Consider the following 21988-nt stretch of genomic DNA (forward strand, 5'->3'; position numbering starts at 1 on the left):
AGATATATTGGCATTAATTACCAAAACCACCCAGGGAGCACTTGTGCTTTCAATCTCCCCCTTTTTCGTAATTGATGACAACACACATCAAAGCTTTAGATAAAGATATAGAGAATAGCAAGTAAAGCTTTGGAAAGACATGTAACATGCATGGGCTCCCCCTTACATGTATGCATCCATGTCAATATGGAATGTAAGAGCATGTTAATGCATAATCATGACAGAGCAAGCAATGTGTTACATGTATCTTAGCTATATGCATCAGAGCAAATGATGTGAATATGGGAATTGTAACTTCATGTTCATGATTCCTCCTTGCAAACAATATGTACATTAGCAAGAAATCTTCATGCACATGAGTGTGATGCATATACTTACCTCATGGTCTTGAGCTGTCTTAGGAAGAGATGAACCTGAGTAAACAAGGTTAGATAACACATATACATCTACTAGACAGAGCAAACAAAAGAAGCCACAAGAGTACCAAGATTGGGATGACATGTAGAGTGTGAGTACTGGGTACTCTATAGGACATCAACATGTCCCCAAAGGATAAAGATATGCAATGAATTCAAGGATTTCCTTCCCTAGCAGTCTTCTCCCCCTGAATCTTGTATTGGATAATGGGTGAACATAGGGAAACAAAATCAGACCAAAACAGATCATGAACATAAACATAACATAGACATGCCTTTCCCCTCTTAAAGACATGTGACTTCTCTCCTCTTGAACACCAAGCATCTGGGGCCTTCTCTCTCTCCCCCTTTGAAGAGAATAAGCTTTGATGTGATATCTCTCTCCCCCTTTGACATCAATTTCCAACAAGTGATGTTCTAGAGTGTGAGTCAAAATAGGTTTGGTCCTTGAGTCACAGAGCAAAGTAGCATCTAGATTGTGATGCTGGTAGAGGACAAGAATCATCGAGTGGAGCTGGAACAAAAGTGCGGGAACAAGTGGCAAATTGTTTTCTCTGCAGTGAAATCAGTGACACCAAGTTATATTTTTCGGTTGCACCGAAATGGTTCGGCTTAACCGAAAGAGACGAATCGGTATGACCGAGTTCCAGACAGAGAGAACATTTGTCACCTCAGCTCACTAGGCAAATAATATCTCACAAAGATTTGTAAGGAATTAACTGAAGGATTTGTAATGAATTGGATGCTGGGAATGCAGAACAAAAACAAAGAAAAAGAAATCTAGATGAAGGGAAACAAATATGAAAGAGACAAATGCAAGAATACATAGAAACACTAGAGAACTTCATCTAGAATTGGTCAACGATAGAATCACCTATGTTAGAGCATATTGATTAAGGAGTCAAGTCAGAACACTTGATCGTAGGTCATACTCATCGTTTAAGCTCAAAATGGGGTTACCATTTTTCATCTATGCTTTTGATGTATTCGCATCTTGTTGAGCTGCTTTGACCCATGACTTGGAGTAAAGCTTCTCTAAGATGGAATAGCATACCTTGGGTGGTGTTGTTGATCTTAGTCATGTAGTTGAACTTGTGTGGGTTGCTCGAGGTTGATGTAGCTCATCAAGGGTTGGGAGCACCACTTGGAAGTGAGTTCATCTACCTACGTGGGTTAGTTTCGCAAGGAAGAGCACTTGTGTATCCAAAATGACAATCATGAAATTTGATACCAAATGAATTTTGATATATAGAATTTGTCAAAGGATATGTTGAAGGGTTCCAAGCTTCCTTGTCTTCAACCACCATTGTGTAGAGACTTGGTGATGTAGAGATTGCTCATGTTGTAAGGGAGTTGCAATCTCATAGATTTAGATTCATCCAAGTACCTACAAGAGTTAGATAGCATGCAAGGGTGCAACAATATCCAAGACATATGATCATCATCATAAGAGAGGTATTAAGGATTAGTCATAGGCTCATGCCTTGCATGTATCCAAATGGAGTTCCTACTCCAAGTTTGAAGCATCAATGATGTTCAATTCACCTCTCAAACGGCAAAAGACTTTCTCATCAAGCGGTTTGATGAATATATCCGCCAATCGCTTATCGGTACGAACATGCTTAAGATCAGTGTCCCCTTTAGCAACATGATCTCGAATGAAATGATGACGAACTTCAATATGCTTAGTTCGAGAATGTTGCATGGGATTGTGAGCAATCTTAATAGCACTCTCATTGTCACAAAGCAATGGAACATGTTTCACATTGATCCCATAATCTTTAGAGTTTGGGTCACCCAAAGTAATTGAGCACAACATGAACCCGCGGCAATGTATTCCGCTTCAGCGGTGGATAAGGATACTGAGTTTTGTTTCTTGGAGGACCAAGACACAAGTGATCTACCAAGAAATTGACAAGTACCCGAAGTGGACTTTATATCAACCTTGTCTCCGGCATAGTCCGAGTCAGAATAGCCAACAAGATCAAAAGAGGACCTCTTGGGATACCAAATGCCAAATTTGGTGTATGTATTAAGTATCTCACTATCCTTTTCATAGCCTTAAGATGACATTCTTTGGGAGCCGCTTGATATCGTGCACACATCACTACAAAAAAAGACACATCCGTGACATTTTGGGCCGAATGAATTTTTTTCTGTCATACCTATGACACTTCTATGACGAAAATTGTGACAAAACCCGGTATCATCATAGATGTGGTGGGGTCCTACTTCTATGACAGAAAATCATGACAGAAAATGGGCTTTTCGTCCTGGGCGGGTCGGAGACGTAGCTGCATGACATTCTTTGGGCCGTCCATGACGGAAAAAATTGTGGTAGAAGCGAGGGCGAGGAAAATATCGGGGTGTTCCCGGTTACGGTGGGTGGTCGGGGCCGAGTGATGCACGGAGGTTTGTGCATTTCTCTCGTACGCACATGGCTCCAACTGAACCCGAGCGAGGCCTTCACCTACTAAACCCGAGCGATTGCACTGCAGGTTACGCGTTACTGAACCCAAGCGATCGATCGATGGCTGTTAACTAAACCTAATCGAGCGATTCCTTCGCTACTGCTGCTAACTGAAGCTGATCGATGCTACCTCTGGATGAACAGTGAGCGTTGCTGGGGGTTTGGATGAAGAGTTCCCGGTGGGGATGGATGAACAGGACCCCGTGGTGTTGCCTCTGGATGAACAGGACCCCAATTGATCGAGCCGGTTGGGGCTGGATGAACAGGACCCCGTGGAGGGCGGGAGAACAGGACCACCCCGTGGAGGGCAGGATGAACAGTAGACGATGGAGGGCAAGATGAACAGTAGCCCGTGGAGGGGTGGTTGAACAGGAGCTCGTGGAGAGGGCTGGTTGAATAGTAGCCGGTGGAGTAGCGCGCAGTGGAGGCTGGATGAACAGGAGCCCGTGGATGAATAGTCGCAGGTGGGGGCTGGAGGAGGTCGACAGTGGATGAACAGTAGCCCGTGGAGGCCGGAGGGGGTCGACGGTGGAGATGAACAGTATCCCGTGGGGTCCCGTTTTGCGGTACACCACACCCCTCTCGATGAACAGGACCCCCGTTTTGACCGTAGCGCTCCAACACAAGTCCGTTTCCCTCGTTTTGCGGTACGCCACACCCCTCCCGATCAACAGGACCCCCGTTTCGACCGTAGGAGGTCCGTTTCCTCCAATTTGCAGTACGCCAGACCCCTCCCGATGAAAAGGATCCCGTTTCGAACGTGGCCAGTCGAACACAAGGCCGTTTCCTCCGTTCTGCGGTACGCCTAGCCTCGTTTCCATCGGCTGTTCCGTCCAAGCCCTCTCGATGAACACGACGATGCATTCCGTTCTGACCCAGCCGGTTGGCTCCCCATGAACACGACAATGACGATGTTTCTTCGTTTCGACCCAGCCATGTACACGAGCCCTGGCCGTACGTATGCGCGAGTAGGCGTTCGAGACCCTGCCCGTATGTATGTACGTGGCCGTATTTTCTTTCTTGCACACTAGCCGCTGTACGTACATATACATGCTACGTGCGCGCCTCTACTACGACACATGCGCGCCTCTACATCGACCAGTATGTACGTACACATTCGCGACCAGAATGACAATGCTACATACGCTTCGACCAGGTGGGTCCCGACTGTCAGGCACTTCCTTGCGTGCGAAGATGTAGCTGGTGGGTCCCAGCAGTCAGGGGGTGAATCTTTTTTTCCCGGACGCACTTCCTTGCGTGCGAAGATGGAGCTGGTGGGTCCTAGCAGTCAGGGGAAATGTTTTTTCATGAAATACGGTGGCCCGTCCGGTGGGTCCCCGCTATCAGGTAGAGGAATATTTATTTTGCACGTAATAAGGAGGCACTTCATTGCCGCGGCCATGGACCCAGCTGTCAGCTTCTCCACGTACAGTCCACATCCGATGGAAGTCGCTCCTTAACCAGTTGACCATGCCGAGCCAAGAGCACCAGAGCGGTGGACGACAGCGAGGCCTAGGAAGGGGACGACGCGGAGCCAGGGAAGACGCAATAGTGGATGCCCACGCGTAGAGGAGTATGAGGGTTCACTGGTTCGCTGCGGTGTGAGGCTGCCGTCGCCGCAAAATAACCGGGGGTGTGGGTGAGTAGAGGGATGGCCTGGCCGGCGGTGGGAGTAGTAGGGGCGGTGAGGCCTCCGCCGCATCGTAGCCGGCCACGAGAGGCAGGAGCACGAGGCACGACCGGCGCTGGTTTGGGCGGCTGTTGCAAGAAGAGCAGAGGTTGAAGAAGCACTACGGCCATTGGATGGACATCGTATGGTTAGTGCAGCTAGAATCATGCATATTGACTAAGTTGACAAAGCTCTCCGTCCCCGTCAACTTAGTAGGCCTACAAGTTAACCTACCACTATACTGGGTCCCAGCTAGCAGGGGGAGTATTCATTTTTTGTGCGTAATAAGGAGGCACTTCCTTGCGTGCGAAGATATAGCTGGTGGGTCCGAGCTGTCAGCGGCGGTAACATTTTTTTCCCTAAATACAGAGGCCCTTTCAGTGGGTCCCAGATGTCAGGTGGAGGAATCATTATTTTGCGCGTAATAAGGAGGCATTTCCTTGCGTGCGGCCGTGGACCCAGCTGTCAGCCTCTCCATGCACAGTCCACTTCAGATGCATGTCGGTCGTTGACCATGTTGACTAGGCCGCGTCGAGAGCACCAGGGCGATGGACGATGGTGAGGCCTAGGAAGGGAACGACACGAAGCCAGGGAAGACTTGGTAGTTGTTTCCCATGCGGAGGGGAGTACGATTGTACGAGGGTTTACTGGTTCGTCTGCCGTCTCCGGAGAATAACAGCAGGTGTGGGTGAGTTGAGGGATGGCAAGGCCAGCGATGGGAGTACGGTGGGGCGGTGAGGCCTGCGCGGCAGCACAGCCGGCCACGGGGAGGAGGGAGCAGGCAGTCGCACCAGTGCTTGTTTGAGCGGCTGGAGCAGGAAGAGCAGAGATTGAAGAAGCACAACGGCTGTTGGATGGACATCCAACAGTCACTGCTTGTGCGTCAACCTTTTTTTAGGAAAGCATCAAATCTGTGGAAAACAACATACAACTCATCTGCCATTATTTCTAATAATTTACAGACCATTTGCTAATTCTTAAGGGTTTTTTGGAGCCCATATTATTTTTGTTAGCATTACAGCCCATACTGTGGCCGCGGTTAAAAAATTATACTAAATTTTGCATATTTCGGTGCGGTCTGAACTCTTTTTAATCTCGAAATTTTGAGTCATGTTCAAACTAATTTTATAAGTAAGTATATATCATTATAAAATCCAACAAATTGTCCACACATAAAAATCAAAGCAATTTAAAATCTCGAAATGAAAAAAATAAATTTGAAACTAATTGTCGGTTTGATGTGTTTTAAAAATGTAGAACCCATTTCTCATTACTGATAGGCCATTTTCTCGGCCAGCCGAATGAAGCTCTCCTCGTCTTGAAAGATTTGCAGCCCAACAAGCCCGACAAAGCGACTTACTTGGCAAATCACAAAAAAATGGGTTGTGGCCGTGGACCCAGCTGCGGCCATGGACCCAGCTGTCAGCCTCTCCACGTACAATACTCTTCCGATAGAAGTCGGTCGTTGACCACATTGACCACGCCGCACCGAGAGCACCAAGGCGGTGGATGACGGCGGGGCCTAGGAAGCGGACGACGTGGAGCCGGGGAAGATGCGACAGTGGATGCCCACACAGAGAGGAGTACGAGGGTTCATTGGTTCGGCTGCGGTGTGAGGCTGCCATCGCCGCAGGGCCTGGCTAGAGGTGGGAGTAGTAGGGGGCGGTGAGGCCTCAACAGCAGCACAGCCGGCCACTAGAGGCAGGAGTAGGCGGTCTCGCTGGTGCTGGTTTGGGCGGCTGGTGCAAGAAGAGTAGCGATTGAAGAAGCAGCAGGACCGTTCGATTCAAATCCAACGGTTACTGCTGCTAGAATCGTTTGTTGACTAAGTTGACACGTGCGTACACATCAACTTAGTAGGCCCATAGGTCAGCCTCCCAGCCGGTGCGCCCCAGATGTCAGTGGGAGTAATCATTTTTTGCGTAATAAGTAGGCACTTGATTCCGTGTGGCCAGCCCAGCGGAGGGAGTAGGGTGGGCCGAGGAAGCCTACGCGGCATCACAGCGGGCCACAAGAGGAGGGAGCAGGCAGTCCCTGTTGTGGAACGTAGTAATTTCAAAATTTTCCTACGCACACGCAAGATCATGGTGATGCATAGCAACAAGAGGGGAGAGTGTTGTCTACGTACCCTCGTAGACCGGAAGCGGAAGCGTTAGCACAACGCGGTTGATGTAGTCATACGTCTTCATGGCCCGACCGATCAAGCACCGAAACTACGGCACCTCCGAGTTCTAGCACACGTTCAGCTCGATGACGATCCTCGGACTCCGATCCAGCAGAATGTTGGGGAAGAGTTCCGTCAGCTTCACGGCATGGTGACGATCTTGATGTTCTACCGTTGCAGGGCTTCGCCTAAGCACCGCTACAATATTATCGAGGATTATGGTGGAGGAGGGCACCGCACACGGCTAATAGATCTCAAGGATCAATCGTTGTGTCTAGAGGTGCCCCCTGCCCCCGTATATAAAGGAGCAAGGGGGAGGGGCGGCCGGCCAGGAGGAGGCGCGCCAGGGAGGAGTCCTACTCCTACCGGGAGTAGGACTCCCTCCTTTCCTTGTCCAACTAGGAGAGGGGGAAGGAAGGGAGAGAGGAGAGAAAGGAAAGGGGGGGCGCCGCCCCTCCCTCCTTGTCCAATTCGGACTAGAGGGGGAGGGGCCGCGCAGCCTGCCCTGGCCGCCCCTCCTCTACTCCACTTTGGGCCCATGAGGCCCATTAACCCCCGGGGGGTTCCGGTAATCCCCGGTACTCCGTTTTATATCTGATAACTACCGGAACCATTCCTATGTCCGAATATAGTCGTCCAATATATCAACCTTTATGTCTCGACTATTTCGAGACTCCTCGTTATGTCCGCGATCACATCCGGGACTCCGAACAACCTTCGGTACATCAAAATATATAAACTCCTAATGAAACTGTAATCGTAACGTTAAGCGTGCGGACCCTACGGGTTCGAGAACAATGTAGACATGACCGAGACACATCTCCAGTCAATAACCAATAGCGGAACCTGGATGCTCATATTGGCTCCTACATATTCTATGAAGATCTTTTATCGGTCAGACCGCATAACAACATACGTTGTTCCCTTTGTCATCGGTATGTTACTTGCCCGAGATTTGATCGTCGGTATCTCAATACCTAGTTCAATATCGTTATTGGCAAGTCTCTTTACTCGTTCCGTAATACATCATCCCGCAACTAACTTATTAGTTGCAATGCTTGCAAGGCTTATGTCATATGCATTACTGAGAGGGCCCAGAGACACCTCTCCGACAATCGAAGTGACAAATCCTAATCTCGAAATACGCCAACCCAACAAGTACCTTCGGAGACACCTGTAGAGCACCTTTATAATCACCCAGTTACGTTGTGACGTTTGGTAGCACACAAAGTGTTCCTACGGTAAACGGGAGTTGCATAATCTCATAGTCATAGGAACATGTATAAGTCATGAAGAAAGCAATAGCAACAAACTAAACGATCAAGTGCTAAGCTAACGAAATGGGTAAAGTCAATCACATCATTCTCCTAATGATGTGATCCCGTTAATCAAATGACAACTCATGTCTATGGTTAGGAAACATAACCATCTTTGATCAACAAGCTAGTCAAGTAGAGGCATACTAGTGAAACTCTGTTTGTCTATGTATTCACACATGTATTATGTTTCCGGTTAATACAATTCTAGCATGAATAATAAACATTTATCATGATATAAGGAAATAAATAAGAACTTTATTATTGCCTCTAGTGCATATTTCCTTCAGTCTCCCACTTGCACTAGAGTCAATAATCTAGTTCACATCGCCATGTGATTTAATGACAATAGTTCACATCACCATGTGATTAACACCCATAGTTCACATCGACATGTGACCAACACCCAAAGGGTTTACTAGAGTCAATAATCTAGTTCACATCGCTATGTGATTTACACCCAAAGAGTACTAAGGTGTGATCATGTTTTGCTTGTGATAGAAGTTTAGTCAACGATCTGCCACATTCAGATCCATATGTATTTTGCAAATTTCTATGTCAACAATGCTCTGCACGGAGCTACTCTAGCTAATTGCTCCCACTTTCAATATGTATCCAGGTTGAGACTTAGAGTCATCTGGATCAGTGTCAAAACTTGCATCGACGTAACCCTTTACGACGAACCATTTGTCACCTCCATAATCGAGAAACATATCCTTATTCCACTAAGGATAATTTCGACCAATGTCCAGTGATCTACTCCTAGATCACTATTGTACTCCCTTGCCAAACTCAGGGTAGGGTATACAATAGGTCTGGTACACAACATGGCATACTTTATAGAACCTATGGCTGAGGCATAGGGAATGACTTTCATTCTCTCTCTATCTTCTGCCGCGGTCGGGTTTTGAGACTTACTCAACTTCACACCTTATAACACAGGCAAGAACTCCTTTTTGACTGTTCCATTTTGAACTACTTCAGAATCTTGTCAAAGTATGTACTCATTGAAAAACTTATCAAGCGTCTTGATCTATCTCTATAGATCTTGATGCTCAATATGTAAGCAGCTTCACCGAGGTCTTTATTTGAAAAACTCCTTTCAAACATTCCTTTATGCTTTGCAGAATAATTCTACATTATCTCTGATCAACAATATGTCATTCACAAATACTTATCAGAAATGCTGTAATGCTCCCACTCACTTTCTTGTAAATACAAGCTTCACCACAAGTCTGTATAAAACTATATGCTTTGATCAACTTATCAAAGCATATATTCCAACTCTGAGATGCTTGCACCAGTCCATAGATGGATTGCTGGAGCTTGCATATTTTGTTAGTACCTTTAGGATTGATAAAACCTTCTGGTTGCATCATATACAACTCTTCTTTAATAAATCCTATTAAGGAATGCAGTTTTGTTTATCCATTTGCCAGATTTCATAAAATGCGGCAATTGCTAACATGATTTGGACAGACTTAAGCACAGATACGAGTGAGAAACTCTCATCATAGTCAACACCTTGAACTTGTCGAAAACCTTTTTGCGACAATTCTAGCTTTGTAGATAGTAACACTACTATCAGCGTCCGTCTTCATCTTGAAGATCCTTTTAACCTCAATGGCTCGCCGATCAATGGGCAAGTCAATCAAAGTCCATATTTGTTCTCATACATGGATCTCATCTCAGATTTCATGGCCTCAAGCCATTTCGCGGAATCTGGGCTCATCATCGCTCCCTCATAGTTCGTAGGCTCGTCATGGTCAAGTAACATGACCTCTAGAATAGGATTACAGTACCACTCTGGTGCGGATATCACTCTGGTTTACCTACGAGGTTCGGTAGTAACTTGATCTGAAGTTACATGATCATCATCATTAGCTTCCTCACTAATTGGTGTAGTAGTCACAGGAACAGATTTCTGTGATGAACTACTTTCCAATAAGGGAGCAGGTACAGTTACCTCATCAAGTTCTACTTTCCTCCCACTCACTTCTTTCGAGAGAAACTCCTTTTCTAGAAAGGATCCATTCAAAGCAACGAATATCTTGCCTTTGGATCTGTGATAGAAGGTGTACCCAACATTTTCTTTTGGGTATCCTATGAAGACGCACTTCTTCGATTTGGGTTTGAGCTTATCAGGTTGAAACTTTTTCACATAAGCATTGCAACCCCAAACTTTAAGAAACGACAGCTTAGGTTTCTTGCCAAACCATAGTTCATACGGTGTCGTCTCAACGGATTTAGATGGTGCCCTATTTAACATGAATGTAGTTGTCTCTAATGCATAACCCCAAAACGATAGCGGTAAATTAGTAAGAGACGTCATAGATCGCACCATATCTAATAAAGCACGGTTATGATGTTCGGACACACCATTACACTATGGTGTTCCAGGTGGCGTGAGTAGTGAAACTATTTCACATTGTTTTAACTGAAGGCCAAACTCGTAACTCAAATATTTTACTTCTGCGATCATATCGTAGAAACTTTTATTTTGTTACGCTGATTCTCCACATCAGTCTGAAATTCTTTGAACTTTTCAAATGTTTCAGACTTGTGTTTCATCAAGTAGATATACTCATATCTGCTCAAATCATCTGTGAAGATCAGAAAATAATGATACCTGCCGCGAGTTTCAATATTCATCGGACCACATACATCAGTATGCATGATTTCCAACAAATCTGTTGCTTGATGCATTGTTTCGGAGAACGGAGTCTTAGTCATCTTGCCCATGAGGCATGGTTCGCAAGCATCAACTGATTCTTTAGCGACCCGACCCGAATGGATCAAGTCTCTGTGCTTAAGTGTCATCCCTGGATCGGTATGCTGACACACACAGTACTCGAGGATTTATAACAGAGGTAAATCACATGTATAAAGTAACGTAAATACTATTTACCTCAATTCAAAATAGCGGAAGTAACAAGATTGTGGATTCCCATCAACACCAACGGCAAAGTTGAGTGTAGAAATCATAACCCTAATGTATCACTTACTCGTTGTAAGATATCCTGCAACATGAGACGTTGCAGCCACAAAGGGTCAGTACATTGAATGTACTGGCAAATTCACACCATAGTGAATGATGAACAATGTCTATCACTACATGCATATATGGCAGGTGGAAAAGCTCTATTGTTATATGTTTTTGTGAAAAGCCAATTTTTCCCTACTACAAAGGAATAAATTTTATTTAACTATCATGGTGGTTGTTGAACATTGAGAATGGTTGACAGCATTCTCAATCCCAATTAAGTAACATCATTAAACCCAACAATATTCATTTAAAGTAACACGATGAGATCAACAGGATAATCCAAGAACTAGATACTCAAGATGTCCATAACCGGGGACATGGCTAATCATGATTAGTTTATACACTCTGCAGAGGTTTGCGCACTTTTCCCCACAAGACTCGATCGCCTCTGTTTGGTTTCTCGCACTACATGGTGTTTGAGAAGACGGATGACCAAGACATAGTCTTTCAGAAGCGCTAGCACCTTACGATCGGGTAGACCATACCACCTACATCCCCTACATCTGCTAGTCTACCACTGTAAGAGTTCGCACGACTTAGTCAACTATGCTAGAGCCCATAATAGCTTGAGGCTGCACACGAAAGTTTCTAGTATGAATAGTCTCATGATCCCTTTGAGCCTGGATAGCGGTCCAAAAGAAAACAGGCAAGTCCTGGATTACCCAGGTGCCTAGACAGGCAAATCCTGGAATAACCAGGTGCCTCAATCCACCCAGATGTGTGTTTAAGTTGCCACCTTAAGTAAACCATTAAATTAACAATCTCACATCTGTCATGGATACTCTCAAAACCCAATCCATGTCTACGAGCATAGCATGGCACTATAAGCATAACGTAATAGTAACTCCCAAGGTTTGAATGCAGGGCAATAGGTTCCTACCTCATCAACTACTTCCCAACCCATAATTTAATTAGATCCTAATCATGCAATGTTGGAGGTTTGATCTAATGCAATAAAAACTGGGTATGAAAATGGTATGACCAAAGTGTGAACTTGCGTGCAATGTTCATGAAGATGATTCGCACTCAAAAATCTTGATAGCTCTACTCGTCACACTCCGGTCAATCTATCGTAATCAAGCAATAGTAAGCACACATAAGCAATCACTCAATAGATCAGAAAAATCGAAAAAGTCGATTCAGAAAACATCAAACCAAGCAAATAGCTCTTGCAACATAAAATAATTTATAACAGTACCAAAATTATCTGAATTTGGCCTTATCAAAATGTTTAGGTCAAGAGCTTTGATTTGCAAAAAGAATCAACTCAAACGGAGCTACGAAACTCAAGTTATGATCAAACGAAGTTTGAATTCAAATCTGATCTAATTCAAATTTTAAACTTTTCAAAAACATGTTTGAGTTGGATTAATGGATAGAGGGGATCATAACAAAGATGTGGGCGTTGGTTTCGTTGGATTTGGACTAACGAGTAAAAAGTTATAGTCGTTTGAAAAACAGGGGCCAATCTATAAATAAAATATTCACAAACGAGTCCCTGGCCGAAAATTAAAAGAAAAAAACTTAAATAACGAACGTTCGTCTTATAAACCTAACCAGCGAACGTTCTCTAAATAATAACCTAAACAAAAACCGGTTTTAAAAGAAAACCAGAGAAAACCTATATAAAATAAACCAGACCGGGGCGGTTTATACCGGTTCGGGGCGGATCGGATCCGGCGGCGGTGGACTGGTCAACTCCGGCGAGAAGAGGTGCCCGCGAGCGGCGGTTGGGCAAGCGGCGCGGTGTGCGCGGCGAGGCGGCGGAGGGGTGCGGCGCGGGCGGCTCCGGCATGCGGCGCGGTAGAGCGGCAGAGGACCGGCAGAGGCGGCGCGGCCTTAGCAGCGGCGGCGGCGGTTTGCGGCAGGCGGCGGCGCGCGTGATGTGCGGCGAGGGGAGAGGAAGGAGGCCGGGGCGGCGGTATTTATAGGGGGAGGGCGAGGCAATGGCGTGGGCGAGGGGCAAGGAGGAGGCTGGGGCGACCACGGCGGTCATGGCGCGGCGGCGGACTCGGGAGGACTCCCGGTCGGGGACGGAGGCGATGAGGAGCTGGGCTGGGCCGCGGCCTGGCAGGAGCTGGGCCGGCCCAGTCGGGGAATTTTTTTTAAAAAACATATTTTTTTCAGAGAACTAAAATAATAAAAACAAAATAACTAAACATATTATATAGGCATATAATATATCAAAATTTTCAGAAAAAGATTTTCTACGACATGAACATTTTTATAACTTCAAATAAAATCCACACAAATTCAGATAAATCAAAGAGTGCTACTGGTCTATTAAAATCCAACAAAAATCATTTTAAAAATACCAAAATAATTTCAATTTAATTTTTCTCCAATTTTCTAATGTAGGGAATCATGTTACCCTATTTTCCATGTATTTTGTTTTTGGAGAAAAATAATTTGAATAAAACTCAAATAACCCAAATTGAAAAATAAATTCAAAAGAACTTTGAATTTAATTCTTTGAAACTCCCAACTCATATTTCATATAATTTGAAGAAGTCATTTTATCTTCTCTCATGAAAATCATTGAGCTGCATAAAGTTTCTGAATTGGAAATATTTCCAATTGAAATTCAATTATTTTCAAATGCCCTTTCATTTAATTTAAATGGAAGAATCATATCATTTTCGCTCAAGGGTTTTGTATTTGAAAAGAATTTGAATTCACGGAGATCAGAAAGCAAATATGAAAGTTTGGGAAAGTCCTTTTATTCCCTCTCATTTAACTTTCAAAAGTTTGGAATTCACTCACTTTCAGACAATCAATCAAACAATCAATCAAATCTATCTATTTATTATAACATTCCAAAATTTAGAATTTTGGGATGTTACAAACCTACCACCCTTAAAATGAATCTCGTCCTCGAGATTCGGAGAGGCTAGAAAGAAATAGGTTAGGTTCAGGGTCTTCTCAAAATCCATCGATCGTCACACGGGGTCTGGGGTGCTACCACCCTTTGAAGCATGGTTGTTGTTCCCTCAAAACTCATATACTCCATCCTTATTCTTGACAGTGTCGGTCTTCTCAGATCCTCGAGAAAATTCCTTCTCTGAGCTCTTTCGGTAGTGGCATAACCTTTTCCTCAATTCTTCTGTCTTTCATCTAGGTAAGGTTCTTCCGAGACTGGGTCTTCTTAGCTGACGGGTCTGGCGCCAAAACTAAAAGACTATCGATATCTCATGGTGGTCAACAATTTATGGTTTCTCCTGCAGGAAATGGGTCTGGGTTGAACCTCACCGTATAACCTACGGTTGGCAACAACTGCCGTGTACAAGGGAAAATTGCTAGACCATTCTAAGGTTCAAACAAGGTTTAATACCGTCGTCTCTCTACTATAGGTAAGTCAGTCAGATTTACCATCCCATATAGCAAGGCGAATAATAAGAGTAAGTTGGTATGGTGATCAATCCATCCCGCACCCAAATCATTACCATGTATACAGTTTAGCGAATCTCGCATACTAACACTTGGTCATCCTCACAAGTATTGCAGAATTTCTCTTGTCGATGAACCAAGTTCGGATAATTCCATAGATTCTGCAAGCCAAACAACCATCTATCGTTCATGCACAACTCTCAGGTTTTGTGTTACTCCTATAAAATCGTCTGTCGACAAAGGTATATCCTCTTCCAGGGTACTTCCTTCAGCAAGAATGTGCTTGCTTCTTGGCAGGTCCTGGGGCCTGTGGGTTATGGCCCATCTCATCACTTGTAGTCCTTGAACTTACCATCGGGCAACTGATTGTTATTCCAACATCCAACTTCTAGCTTCCAAGCATACTTAAAATCCATCCAATTGTACTATCTTCCTTCCTTCTATTGGCACCAAAATAGGACATGATTACTCAGACTCATTATGGAGTTTCCATTGATCCATATTTCCAACATCATACCTCCTTTATATCCAATAGTAATTTATCTCTTCATCCTCGTGGGATATCCCTCATACCGAGATAAAAACTTATACTTATGAAGTCCATATTCCACTTCGTGGAACATCATTATCCTTTCCAGGGTCAAGCATCCTTACAGGGGAATATTGGCCATCTCTGCATGGCACTTCTTCAACTGGGAAACATGAAACACATCATGAACTCCTGACAGTCCTTCAGGTGACTCCAACTTGTTGGCCACTTCTCCCATACGCTCCCAAAACTCGGTATGTCCTACAAATCTCGGGGCTAATTTTCCCTTAATTCCAAATCATTTAACTCCTCGCAGAGGGGACACACGAAGACATGCTCTGTCTCCAATTTCATAGACTACCTCCTTGAGTTTTTGAGTATGCATAACTCTTCTGCCTGGACTGAGCTACCTTCAGTCTATCTCGAATCAACTTAATATTTCTCTCCTGATTCCTTGATCACATTTGGTCCAAACAACTGACGGTCTCCAACTTCATCACACATACTCTTGGAGCGTCACACATATCGAGACAAACTCGTATTCATTTTGTCCGAAATCCACTCAGTGGAGTATCCTTATCTTTTCCAGGGGTCAACGGTTCTTACAGGGTACTACCACCCTTAAAATGCACAAATCTTCCATAGACCATATTTCTCATATCCTCAGAATGGCCAAAATTCTTCTTCATAGAGTAACAACTCATAAAATCCATACCAGTACCAACGATGCTAACTTTATTCATTCTCAAGTGATTACAATCTCTCGCTTTTCCATTACATGTCTCAACTCAACACCTCAATATAAAAGAAAATGTTCTCACTTCTACTACTCCATTTCTTTTGTTGCAAACTCAACTATCTAGCACAAGTTTCCTTCTCCTTGGGGCATTCTCTGGCAAAGTGCCCTGCTCCATTACAACTAAAACATATTACTTCTGACAAGTATCGAGGTTTCCTTTTGGGGCAATTGTTGAGGTAGTGCCCTGACTCCTTGCACCTGTAACAGGTGATATGACTCAGGTCCCTCCTGGGCTCCAATCGGTTTCTCTTCCTGGACCTTTCCATGCCAATCATGGCTTCTATTTCCTGTGGGTCATATTCTACTTCCTCTGTCGGGAATTCTACTAGATACCCATTCAAACAATTTTGGGAGATGTGTCCTTCTTCTCCACATGAATAGCAAGACTTCGTGAAGGGTTTACTCGGGTCTTCTTTAGGTGTGTCCTCCACATCTTCCTTCATCACGGGTTCTTCTAAAATTTCCTTGAGGGCTCCTTTCGTTACTTCTTTCTTCTGCTGGATGGTTTGTTGTACCATGGGTTAAATGTGACACTGAGCAGGATAGTGGGTAGTCCCTTCACACAAGAAACAAGTAATCTGTCTAGTTGGGCATTCTTTAACTGGGTGACTTCCTTCACAATTAGGGCATTCATCCTTGTGTTCTTTATGGGTGTCCTATTTCTCCACAAATCTTGCATGCACAAGGTTTCTTCATATCCTTTCCATAAGGCTTCAACTTCTGGGACACAAACCGAGGCTTTGGCATAGTCAACTTAAATTCTCTCCAAGTGGTTACTCCTTGCCATCCATTCATGGTTTGGTATATCCTCCACCAAGTAGCAACACCTCTTTCAAAGCATTAAAGAGCATGCTAGGTCATATCCTTTCCGACTATAGGGTTATTCTTCATGTGATCCTCCATGTTCTGAATCCAGCGGTCCGTCTCCAATTAACTTATCAGTCCAGGGAAACATGAGTTCATATCCATTCGTCCTCTATTGGGTCCAAGGGTTTTGGGGTGAGATGAGAGAGAGGGAGAGGGATACACACAATGCAAACAACAGTTTTGAAAAGACAGATTTTATCGTGGCTGTCGGAAAAAACATCAAACAAATGACAGCTCACAATTCATCGCACCTAACGTAGGTATAGAACAGGGGTTTGGTCTTCTAAAGGTCAATAAATCTTCAACGTCTCCAAACTCTTCAAGCCTTGTTCATGCCTCCAATGGCCTCTTCCGATCATGCTTGTCTTTCTCAAGTTCTTTTGCCAGATCAACTCTATTGACGCGAAGTCTCTCGTGACGTCCTTTAATATTCTGGAGTTGCCTTCCAAACTTCTGGTTTCAACATCCTTCGCATGGACCATGGTCCTACTGTCCTTCAGTTCTTGACGAATCTCCGGTATCTCGAGGTTTTGCTCCTCCAGCTTGGCTACTTCAGCTTCTTGGACCTAAGTTCTCCACGAAATGCTCCTTGTCAAAACACGACTTCCTGAAGGTCCATCTTAAACTTCTTGATGTACTACTCTAGATCCTGGTGATACACCAGCTAAGGTTAAAACTGCATCCTTTGCTGATAGATGCTCCATCAGCCTTCTACTATCCAATCCTTCCGAAGAAATGCATGCTTAGCTCAGCTCAGTGACAATAGCATAAGCGGGTGATGACATCACGGATAACCATGTTTCTGCTCCTGTCATTTCCATGAGCTATCTCTCCATAGTTGGTATCTCCTGCCTTAGGGTTTTCTTTGACAATACTTCGAGGTTTTTTAACTCTCCATGCTCGGTTTTTTTCTCCGATACACCTTGATCTCAGGTATTGATGGCTTCCTTAGTCTGCCAAATTCCATAAGGGGTAGCCTTCCTAGGTCATACAAATCTGGGAATTCTTCAGAGCCTTCAACACTTGTAGTTTCCATTATCATAGGTATGATAAAATTCTCTTCATTCCGTAGTGGTTGTGGTGGTCCGAAATATTATGCTTCTTGGAGTGGTCTCATCAGTCGAATCTTCGTGTGGTCAAAAGGGGAAAGGGGTATGGTCTCACTAAAATGGAATATTTGAATAAGCTCAGAAGAGAAGAGAGGTAAAAGATCTTTTGAAAGGGAAAGTTGTAGAGAAAATCTTTGCTATGGGCTTGCCATTTTCTAGGGTCACGTCCTACAGTCAACATATGCTCTGATACCATCTTGTAGCAACCCGACCCGAATGGATCAAGTCTCTGTGCTTAAGTGTCATCCCTGGATCGGTATGCTGACACATACAGTACTCGAGGATTTATAACAGAGGTAAATCACATGTATAAAGTAACGTAAATACTATTTACCTCAATCCAAAATAGCGGAAGTAACAAGATTGTGGATTCCCATCAACACCAATGGCAAAGTTGAGTGTAGAAATCATAACCCTAACGTATCACTTACTCGTCGTAAGATATCCTGCAACATGAGACGTTGCAGCCACAAAGGGTCAGTACATTGAATGTACTGGCAAATTCACACCATAGAGAATGATGAACAATGTCTATCACTACATGCATATATGGCTGGTGGAAAAGCTCTATTGTTATATGTTTTTGCGAAAAGCCAATTTTTCCCTACTACAAAGGAATAAATTTTATTTAACTATCATGGTGGTCGTTGAACATTGAGAATGGTTGACAGCATTCTCAATCCCAATTAAGTAACATCATTAAACCCAACAATATTCATTTAAAGTAACACGATGAGATCAACAGGATAATCCAAGAACTAGATACTCAAGATGTCCATAACCGGGGACACAGCTAATCATGATTAGTTTATACACTCTGCAGAGGTTTGCGCACTTTTCCCCACAAGACTCGATCGCCTCTGTTTGGTTTCTCGCACTACATGGTGTTTGAGAAGACGGATGACCGAGACATAGTCTTTCAGAAGCGCTAGCACCTTACGATCGGGTAGACCATACCACCTACATCCCCTACATCTGCTAGTCTACCACTGTAAGAGTTCGCACGACTTAGTCAACTATGCTAGAGCCCATAATAGCTTGAGGCTGCACACGGAAGTTTCTAGTATGAATAGTCTCATGATCCCTTTGAGCCTGGATGGCGGTCCAAAAGAAAACAGGCAAGTCCTGGATTACCCAGGTGCCTAGACAGGCAAATCCTGGAATAACCAGGTGCCTCAATCCACCCAGATGTGTGTTTAAGTTGCCACCTTAAGTAAACCATTAAATTAACAATCTCACATCTGTCATGGATACTCTCAAAACCCAATCCATGTCTACCAGCATAGCATGGCACTATAAGCATAACGTAATAGTAACTCCCAAGGTTTGAATGCAGGGCAATAGGTTCCTACCTTATCAACTACTTCCCAACCCATAATTTAATTAGATCCTAATCATGCAATGTTGGAGGTTTGATCTAATGCAATAAAAACTGGGTATGAAAATGGTATGATCAAAGTGTGAACTTGCCTGCAATATTGATGAAGATGATTCGCACTCAAAAATCTTGATAGCTCTACTCGTCACACTCCGGTCAATCTATCGTAATCAAGCAATAGTAAGCACACATATGCAATCACTCAAAAGATCAGAAAAATCGAAAAAGTCGATTCGGAAAACATCAAACCAAGCAAATACCTCTTGCAACATAAAACAATTTTTAACAGTACCAAAATTATGTGAATTTGGCCTTATCAGAATGTTTAGGTCAAGAGCTTCGATTTGCAAAAAGAATCAACTCAAACGGAGCTACGAAACTCAAGTTATGATCAAACGAAGTTTGAATTCAAATCTGATCTAATTCAAATTTTAAACTTTTCAAAAACATGTTTGAGTTGGATTAATGGATAGAGGGGATCATAACGAAGATGTGGGCGTTGGTTTCGTTGGATTTGGACTAACGAGTAATATAGTCGTTTGAAAACAGGGGTCAATCTGTAAATAAAATATTCATAAACGAGTCCCTGGCCGAATATTAAAAGAAAAAAAACTTAAATAATGAACGTTCGTCTTATAAACCTAACCAGCGAACGTTCTCTAAATAATAACCTAAACAAAAACCGGTTTTAAAAGAAAACCGGAGAAAACCTATATAAAATAAACCGGACGGGGGCGGTTTATACCGGTTCGGGGCGGATCGGATCCGGCGGCGGCGGACCGGTCAACTCCGGCGAGACGAGGTGCCCGCGAGCGGCGGTCGGGCAAGCGGCGCGGTGTGCGCAGTGAGGCAGCGGAGGGGCGCGGCGCGGGCGGCTCCGGCATGCGGCGCGGCAGAGAGGCAGAGGACCGGCGGAGGCGGCGCGGCCTTAGCAGCAGCGGCGGCGGTTTGCGACAGGCGGCGGTGCGCGGGATGTGCGGAGAGGGGAGAGGAGGGAGGCCGGGGCGGCGGTATTTATAGGGGGAGGGCGAGGCAATGGCGTGGGCGAGGGGCAAGGAGGAGGCCGGGGCGACCACGGCGGTCATGGCGCGGCGGCGGACTCGGGAGGACTCCCGGTCGGGGACGGAGGCGATGAGGAGCTGGGCTAGGCCGCGGCCTGGCAGGAGCTGGGCCGGCCCAGTCGGGGAATTTTTTTAAACATATTTTTTTTCATAGAACTAAAATAATAAAAACAAAATAACTAAAAATATTATATAGGCATATAATATATCAAAATTTTCAGAAAAAGATTTTCTACGACATGAATTTTTTTATAACTTCAAATAAAATCCACACAAATTCAGATAAATCAAAGAGTGCTACTGGTCTATTAAAATCCAGCAAAAATCATTTTAAAAATACCAAAATGATTTCAATTTAATTTTGCTCCAATTTTCTAATGTAGGGAATCATGTTACCCTATTTTCCATGTATTTTGTTTTTGGAGAAAAATAATTTGAATAAAACTCAAATAACCCAAATTGAAAAATAAATTCAAAAGAACTTTGAATTTAATTCTTTGAAACTCCCAACTCATATTTCATATAATTTGAATAAGTCATTTTATCTTCTCTCATGAAAATCATTGAGCTGCATAAAGTTTCTGAATTGGAAATATTTCCAATTGAAATTCAATTATTTTCAAATACCCTTTCATTTAATTTAAATGGAAGAAGTCATATCATCTTCGCTCAAGGGTTTTGTATTTGAAAAGAATTTAAATTCATGGAGATCAGAAAGCAAATATGAAAGTTTGGGAAAGTCCTTTTATTCCCTCTCATTTAACTTTCAAAAGTTTCGAATTCACTCACTTTCAGACAATCAATCAAACAATCAATCAAATCTATCTATTTATTATAACGTTCCAAAATTTAGAATTTTGGGATGTTAGAGATTCATAATCATGTGATTCCAAAAGTCCATCAGCATGGAGTTTCTTCATGCGCTTTACACCAATATGACCTAAACAGCAGTGCCACAAATAAGTTGCACTATCATTATTAACTTTGCATCTTTTGGTTTCAATATTATGAATATGTGTATCACTACGATCGAGATCCAACGAACCATTTTCATTGGGTGTGTAACCATATATGTAAACAGAACAACAATTTATTCTCTTACTTAAATGAATAACCGTATTGCAATAAACATGATCAAATCATATTCATGCTCAATGAAAACACTAAATAACACTTATTTAGGTTCAACACTAATCCCGAAAGTATAGGGAGTGTGCGATGATGATCATATCAATCTTGGAACCATTTTCAATACACATTGTCACTTCACCCTTAACTAGTCTCTATTCATTCTGCAACTCCTGTTTCGAGTTACTATTCTTAGAAACTGAACCATTATCAAATACCGAGGGGTTGCTATAAACACTAGTAAAGTACACATCAATAACATGTATATCAAATATACCTATGTTCACTTTGCCATCCTTCTTTATCCGCCAATTACTTGGGGTAGTTCCGCTTCTAGTGACCAGTCCCTTTGCAGTGGAAGCACTTAGTCTCAGGCTTAGGTCCAGACTTGGGCTTCTTCACTTGAGCAGCAACTTGCTTGCCGTTCTTCTTGAAGTTCCCTTTCTTTCCCTTTGCCCTTTTCTTGAAACTAGTGGTCTTGTTAACCATCAACACTTGATGTTTTTCTTGATTTCTACCTTCGTCGATTTCAGCATCACGAAGAGCTTGGGAATTACTTTCGTCATCCCTTGCATATTATAGTTCATCACAAAGTTCTACTAACTTCGTGATGGTGACTAGAGAATTCTATCAATCACTATTTTATCTG

Source organism: Triticum dicoccoides, chromosome 5A (assembly GCF_002162155.2).
Source record: "Triticum dicoccoides isolate Atlit2015 ecotype Zavitan chromosome 5A, WEW_v2.0, whole genome shotgun sequence".
NCBI lineage: Eukaryota > Viridiplantae > Streptophyta > Magnoliopsida > Poales > Poaceae > Triticum > Triticum dicoccoides.